We start from the raw sequence: 8890 nt of genomic DNA, 5'->3' as shown, positions 1-8890 counted from the left end.
CAAACCTCTAAAACATTTTCTTCTCTCTTTAGTCATTTGGGGATGTATCTCTTCCCTCAGGACTAAATTAATTCTCTGGTCTCCTGTGGGTCTTTTAAACCCCATGTTCACTGCTTCTGAGAAAATGGATGGGCTGAACTTTAGTTTCTGGTTGAGTAAGGACAAATAACATACTCTCCATACTAGGTCACTATTAAATGTCAGATATATGCTGAAGAACAACCCAATTTGGCCTTCATAAAAAACGTACTATTCTTACTCTTTATTTGACTTCATATAAAAACATTGAGTATATCTACCTCCTAATGTGGATTTTACTATATAAACAAACCCCTTACATTAATGTGAAAAGGAATACTACCATAGCTACTCATTATTAAGAGTCTACACTCCTCTTGGCAAGAAAGATTATGTATGTTAAACTTTTAAACAACTGTAAGAGACAAAATTTGAAGAAAAGTATTAATTAGCAAGTAGTAAAAATATTCCTAGTTTAGTCCATAACAAGTTCTAGAAATAATTAGAGGGATTCCGGTGAGCAAACAAAGCTCTGAGAGGTCTTCACAAGATTAATTGCAGATTTAGTTGGCATACTTGACGATGTCCCCAAAAGAAAGATGAAAGTGCCAACCTGCGGCCCCATGATTAAGGCAGCTGGATCCCGCATGGCCAACAAGCATATACGTATGGTATGTTTAAAAAAAAAAAAAAAACAACCCTGGCTTTTGTTAGAAAGTGGCTGAATATGGAAGATATACTGCTAAGCAAAGGAAGCCAGACTGTGAAAGAGTGACATTGTGTTTCCACTTAATATATATTGAAAGCCCACACTCCGTGGCAAAACTGAAATATTGGAAGATATACAAGCATGGAGAACAACTGTGGGTACTAGAGACAGTGTGGGAGAAGGGCGGGAAACTGGCTGGATCCCACATGGCCAGCTCTGCCGTTTGAGCTTGACCTAGTGGCTTAAAAAAAAAACAAAAACAAAAAACATGCAGTACAAGTGTGCATACGTGTCCAAAATCCCAAGAGGAGAAGGGATTGTGGTGTGGCCATCCTCCTATCCTTCCTCGAAGATAATTTCTCAGTTTCTCTCTCTCTTTGTCTCTCTCTGGTGAGGGCTCATGCCCTTGGGTGAAAAAAAAAAAAAAAAAAAAAAAAGAGTTTATGGCCTGATGATTAAGGTGGCTGGATCTCATGTGGTTGACTGCACAGTTCAAATCCTAGATCCATCTTGAAATAATACACTGGGTGCCTGTACGCCCAAAATCCAAGGGTGAGAAAGAGAGGAGAAGGGGGTGTTTTGTAAGCATGATCCGATGATCCATGGTGGGTGCTTTCATGCTTTCTCTTTCTCCCTCTCTTTCTTTTTCTCTTTCTCTCTCCAGTAAATGCATGCACCCTCTGTCAAATTAAAAACGAAAGAAAGAAAGAAAGAAATGACATGTAACATAATGTGTCAAAATGTTTCAAATACCAACAAAATCTTTACTTAGATAAAAATAATGAAGTACCCCAAAAATACAAACATAGGCATTCAACTAACCATTGGGTAAGAAACAATTATTGCAATCTCATATAATACAAAAAAAAAAAAATTAGATTTAAAGGTACAAATAAACTTTTTTTTTTTTTTTGGGGAGTTTTGCGCGTGCGCTCGCCAGACAGACAGAGAGAGACAGAGAGATAGAAAGCAGGAAATCACCCCCCAGGGGGGATGGCCATGCCGCAATCCCTTCTCCTCCATTCTCCTCTCGGGATCTTGGGCACGTACGCACACGCGCCTGGCGTGAGTTTAAGCCACCGGGTCCGGGACTCTAACCGCGGTCAACTACGTGGGAGTCCAGTGACACAGCCATTACGCTAACTGCTGGTCCCAAGGTACAAATAAACTTTTAAAAAGAAGAAAAAAAAAAATACAGAAGGCCAGATGATGGCACAGTGGGGAAACGCAAATGGACCTACATGGGAAAGATTATGGGTTCACATCCTGGGACCTCCCTGAACATGCATATCATGCCTGCATGCCCATCACCAGTGATGGTATATAGTTATTATGCACTCCTTGATATGATATCATAGAAAAGTCACTTCACCATTGTAGTATTGTTTTCCCAAGCCCTGAAATAACAATATGCTTAAGAGAAAATTTTTTAAAAAGACCCAAATTGTACAAAATTCTACAAAATATCTGATGAATACTCTTCAAAATCATCAAGGTAATGAAAAACAGAAACAACTGAAAAACTGTCACTAACCTGAAGAGACCATGGAGACGTGAGAACTATCAATAAATGTAGTATACTCTTCCAGATTGTACACTGAAAAAGAGGAGACATTAGTAGTAAAACTAGTGATACTGGAATAACAGCTAGTATTTAGTGAATAGTAATGCAATATTGGTTCTTAGTTTTGACAAATGTACCACAACAATTAAGATCATAAAATTGCAGGAGCTTTAGAAATTTGCTGTACTATTGATATATTTGCAACTTTTTTATAAACTTAAAATTACTCCAAAGAAAATTTTCATTTAAACTAAAACAAATGAGAAATAAGATACTGGGTGCACTTGTGTGATTTGTGCATATTTGAAAATCTATGCTATGTGTGTGTGTGTGTGTGTGTGTGTGTGTGAGAGAGAGAGAGAGAGAGAGAGAGAGAGTGTTTCAAGCTCCTGGGTCTGGGATTTGAACTGCGCAGTTGGCCATGTGGGATCCAGCCACCCTAACCACCATATCACCAGTTGGCCTTATATTTTAATTAAATCTTTGCTTAAAAAATTAAGTACCTATTTATGATTTTAAAAGCAACTTCCAGGGTAACTCATGGCATGGTGGCTAAGGCTGTTGGATCCCACTTGTTTGACTTCTGATTAGACCATAATGCTTGAAAAACACACTGGACACGTGTTCATTAATGCCTCCAAATCTTGAAAGGCAAGGGAAATGGAATAGAAGAGATTGTGGTGTGACCATTCCCCATGGGAGAGTGCTTTCTCAATTTCTCTCTTTCTTTCAGGTAAGCACACGCATCTTCTGGAATTTATCTTTTTTTTAATGAGCAATATTTAAAAACAAAGATTAGAGTGAATGTTTTAATTTGACAAGGGTCCTATACTAAGAGTAAGATACTGAAACAAAGTATTACACTTTGTTTTTTTAAGAAAGATTTTTGCTATAGGATGCATGCACTCACTGTAGAGACAGAGAGAGACAGAGAGCAAGGAATCACCTTGTGGGTGGAAGGCCAAATGGCATCCCTTTTCCTCCATTCTCCTTTTGGGACTTTGGGCACACAACACACAGTGATGGAACCATTTCATCTGCTGGTCCCTATACACACTTTTTTTAAGATGAGAAACAATATACAGATGATCCTGTCACCACTGTTGTTTAACCTAATACAGAAAATATTAACCTCTAATGATAGACTAATCAGAAATTAATACAGAAAAAATATGTTTTTCATAATGATCCCACAGTTTATCTGAATCAAGATTATATAATGATTCCTATGGAGAGAGATTTAATTCCACATTAAAAGACAGAAGATAATAAAAATGAATTCCTTGTCTTTAGATGAGATTATTTACTTTTAAAAATGAGCTAGTCCTAACATTTATCTATACATTAAAGAAATCTCAATCCAAAGTTTGGATTCTATTTTTTAGAAGCCTGGTAAGTTCTAAAATTTATATGGAAGAATAAATTCCACTTTGAAAAAGTACAAATTGAAGTAGGCAGATTGCCTATTGGAAATGGTAACATAATACAGAGACATAGAAATATAAATCCGTATGGTATTGGCACCAAAACAGATAAATAGACCAATGGGGAAACAGAGTGGGGAGTTTAGAGACAGATCACTTATACATGGTGACCTTGGGAAGTTAATACATCATAAAATAAACACTTAGATCATTGGGGAAAATAAAAGATGTTTCTGTGATTCACTAAATAGAAATAAATAATTTTAGAAACCTAATAAAGATCTTTTACAAATGCACTCCCACGAGACAAATACCTATATGGAAAATGTAACACTGTTAAATTAATAAGAAAAAGACAATATTCCCATGATCATGTTATAGTGAAATACTTATTGAGAATTCCCAAGTACTAAGAAATTAAAATAAAAATTTGGAATTTTTTCAATGGAAAATTCCATGGACAAAGTTTACAAATAGATAAAAAGTTGAGATAAAATACTTCTGATTTATAAAAATGACAAAGACGGGTGAGCCCCATAATCTAGTGGTTAAGATGAGCAGATTGGTGAGCTGGATCCATATGGTCCACTGAGGTTGGAATCCTGACCCAAGTGGCTTGGCAAGCATTCCAGGTCATGTGTGTGCATGTCACAAACACCAATGGGATGCAGAGCTGGAGAAAGGATTGCAGTGTGACCATGCCCCATTGAGGAATGCTTTTTCCCTTTCCCTCTGTCTCTCTCTCTCTCTCTCTGGCAAGTGAGCTCATGCACCACATCCTCTGGCAATTTGATAAATAAAAACAAAACAACGCAAGCAAACAAACAAGTGAAAAGGGACTGATGTCTTGAATATGAAGGATTTCCTGAAAATAAATAAGAAAATAAAACAAGAACCACAGGGGGGAAAAAAAAATAGGTGGCCTAAGAAGAGGAAACCTCAAAAACTAGCAGTATAAGAAGAAATCTTCAAACTAATAGCTAGAGAAGTACAATTAAATATCACTTTGCATCTGTGGATAGGTATTAGATTGGAAAACACTAATAGCAAGTAAGGCCATGTATAATTGTTTTGGTCAACATTTTGGCAGAAATTCATCAATGCACACTCTATGACTAAGGTTGACCTCTTAGATAAGTAAGGAATCTTCAAAAAGTTTGTGAAAAACTGTATTATGAAAATACCAATGCATGGCTTTAAAAATTTTTGCAGCAAATGAATTTGTTCTTTATTTCCATTTTTTCGGTGACCTTTTGAAATTCCTTGTATATTGCAGGGAATTTCTATACATTTTGAAAAAGGGCTTGCAAGTGGAAGCTCATCAGTATTGCTGTATGTGACAATGGTAGATTAGAGAGCATCTGCTCCAGTGACTAGGTCAAATGGGGATATAGACCATAGATGACTCAGATGCAACAAACTGGAGATTCACAAAGCATAATGGGAATCTGGTGACATGAATACCAGATTGAGATCTATAGCAGGATATAATATACACAAATTTAAAGCTTACACTCATATATTAACAATACATATTTTTCAAGAAAATTTCCCAACAAAAAGGTATACTTTAGCTATTAGCATAACTGTTTGTGAGGAAAGGCATGGGAGGAAGAAATGTTAATAACAGGAAAAGGTAAATGTTAAAAATATTCATGTGTGAGACAAAAAGGTCAATAAAATCAGCAGCTTCCTTTAAGAGGTCAGCAATAATAGTAGTTACTATTTCCTTGTTTTGTTGTCATACCTAGCAATATTTTTGTTACTTTGACTCCCATGGAACTATGTGATGGTTAATGAGATATCACGCTATGCATTTACTAACTTCATCCTTAAATCCTTAAAAACCCCTGACTCACTCTAGGAGCCATGATGGGGCTCCTCATTAAGCAGTTTAACAAAGAAAGAACTTTTAATTAGGTGGTTTGATAAAAATTCTAACTCATAATGGATTATGTAAGCTTTCTGCTTTGCCATAATTTCTACTACTAAGTGAATCCATTGAGATTAGCTCTCTCAGATAGCCTAATAAATAAATGCATGTATCAGAGAAGCTGTGTGCAGAACCATTCTTTTTTTATCCACTCTTTTAATTCATTTACCCAAATGTGACAACGATGTGAACAGTTTTCCAAAAGCTTGACAAGTGCTGATTTATCTCCCTTTGATACTATTTTATGAGCATAGCAGGTATTTCCTCATCTTGCTATTTGTAAAACTCTAAAATTCCTAATTAGATTTGCTTTCTTGGTTGGAACCCCTGGAATTATCGTTCATATAATATTTATTATATTTTTAATGAAGAGATGTAGGCTTATTATAGAGAATTTGGTGTACACATGTAGGAGGCATACATTGAACATTCATAAATGAGAGTGAGCAAAACGTTTTCATTTTTTTTCTATAATTTATCTAATCATATCGTTGAGTAGGCAACATTTTCTATTACATTCCAGGGTATTAGTTCTGTCTCAGAACACCTTTTTCAACAAAACTCAGATACTATCCTAATCATTGACACATTCAAAGCTTAATCATTTTGATTTCAATATTCTGTCTTTCAGAATTTATCTATCCCACCCCACATCACCACCCCAAATCCTAAATGTTCCCTCTGCTCTACTTTTTTATTTTTATTTTTTGAGAGATTTTTGCTATAGGGTGTGTGTGCTCATCAGAGAGACAGAGATAGAAAGCAAGAAATCACCCCCCGGGGGGATGGCCCCATCTCAATCCCTTCTTCTCCATTCTTCTCTCGAGATCTTGGGCACACATGCACATGTGCCCGGTGTGAGTTTAAGCCACCGGGTCCAGGACTTGAACCACGCTCAACTACGTGGGAGTCCAGTGTCATAGCCATTACGCCAACTGCTGGTTCCCCCTCTGCTCTACTTTTTAGATTGGTGTTGAGCTGGCTTCCCATCACAAAGTCATTTTTCTCTTGGGAGAGTGGTTTGTTTTTGTTTTTGTTTTTGAGATATTTTTGCCTTAGGGCACATGCACTTGCAGAGAGGGAGGGAGAGCCAGAGAGGGTAGCAAAATCCCTTTCCCTTCATTCTCCTCTTGGGGTCTTGGGCACGTACACACATGTGCCTGGTGTCATTTTCAAGCTGGATTGAACCATAGTTAACCACGTGGGAGTCCAGCTACATAACCGCTAAGCCATCTACTGGTCTCAGGAGAGTATTCTGCTCTATGTATTTCTTACCAGCATGCCAGGTGTGTTAGGTGGCTCTTTCCACAGTATCACAAATAAATGTGTGAAACCCTGTAATTGAATAGTACAATTTAGTAGGTAGTACTCAAAATTTCTTCTCATTGCTTTCTTTTTTCTAAGTTATCCTTACCCATCTACTCTCACATATTAATTCTATAGTCACCATAGCTTTTAAAATTATCCTTCCTCGATTGTGATTAAAATTGCATTATACTTTTAAATTCGTTAGGGAGAATTGACACCTTTACAATATTCTGTCTTAAATTTATCTAAGATATATTTATATTGCTCAGTCAAGTTCAGCATTTTTTCTCAGGTACTTCAATATGATTTCTTACCTTTCTCTTAGTTTTTTTTTTTTTTTCTGTACGCAATTAAAAATATGATATAATTTTACCACACTTCAAATTGGTTATTTCTAATTCATATAAACACAATTATTTTTAGACTTCTTTTGTATTTGCATACATTATTTCTGTTTTCAATAGATTATTTCAGTTGTATAGGAAGATAATTCTACCAACTAAAATGTGTTCTTTTATTTTCTTCCTAATAATTATTCAACAGTTTTTAAAAACTTTTGTTTTAGAGATTTTTGCTTTAGGGTGTGTGTGCTTGCTAGAGAGGCAGAGAGAGACAGAGATACAGAAAGTGAGAAATCACACCCCAGAGGAGATCGCCATGCCACAATCCCTTCTCCTCTAGTTTCCTCTTGGGATTTTGGGTATGCATGCACATGCACCTGGCGTGAGTTTCAAGTCACCAGGTCCAAAATTTGAAAGGCAGTTGACTACATGGGAGAACAACAATGTAACCATTATGCTGTCTGCTGACCCCTGAACAATATGTTTTATCATGTTGTTATGTCTGTTAGATTGTCCAAAAATTAGAAAAGAATGCTAGTGGACAAATATCTCTATCTTGAAAATTTGACTTCAGAGATGTATAATTACATGTAATGTTAGCTAGGTTTAAGTAGTATTTCTGAATCATGTTACAAAATCTAGGAGTATCTAATTTTAACATCCTCAAAGCCTTGGAGTCACTGGAGGTTGAGCGGTGGGTAGGTGTATGAAAAGGAAAGTCAAGGGATGGGGAATACAGACATAGTCCTGTTTTCTTTTAGACGAAAGCTCTAGTAAGGTCTGTGCTTCTTTCTCTTTAGAAGTCAAATTAAACAGCCAAGGCGTGTTTAGTTGGTAACTAACTGCAGTTTGATAAGTAACTCATGAAGCTTACTAAACCTATACCAACTACTTTTGGCTGTGGACAGGAAAAGCACAGGTATTTATTAAAACTATGACTACAGGACAGATATTAAAGTAAACAACATAAGGTTTTTCAAACATTTGAAAGGATAGTGTTGACATATTTTTTTTTAATTAATAATCCCCCCGACTCTCTTTTTTTCTCCCTCTCTTTTTCTTTCTTATACACACAGAAACACACACACACACACACACAGACATGCCCATACACAGTCCTGAGCAGTAGATTTTATTTTCTTTTTTTACAGGAAATCCACCCAAGATAACGAAGTAAATCGTACAAGATTACGTGGTTGTTAATACTGTCCTGAGAATTGAAAACTCTATTGTTTGTTCCTAAAACAAGATGCCTGCACTGAAGCACACCTGACATACATGGTAACTGAAATATGAACACATGGCTATGGGGTTATGTAAGAGAAGAATTTCAGGAACAATTTCAGCAAAGGACATTCGAGAATGCTTTCTGAGTATAACTTCGGGTGCTAAAAATGATTTCAGGAGTAACTATATATGGATCACAACAAGGAATCTATTATTTTTAATTATTAAAATTTTAGAATTCAATGAATATACCTCTTAGATCAAGAGAACAAGTTGTGTTTGGGAAATCCATGTAGCATCTGTAAAGTATGATAAACCAGGCATCAAGATGAATAGCACGAGTCTCTGTAACCTCATTGCCCTTTC

Source organism: Tupaia chinensis, unplaced genomic scaffold (assembly GCF_000334495.1).
Source record: "Tupaia chinensis unplaced genomic scaffold, TupChi_1.0 Scaffold000119_1, whole genome shotgun sequence".
NCBI classification, from domain to species: domain Eukaryota; kingdom Metazoa; phylum Chordata; class Mammalia; order Scandentia; family Tupaiidae; genus Tupaia; species Tupaia belangeri.
Note: the sequence above shows the minus strand (reverse complement) of the source record.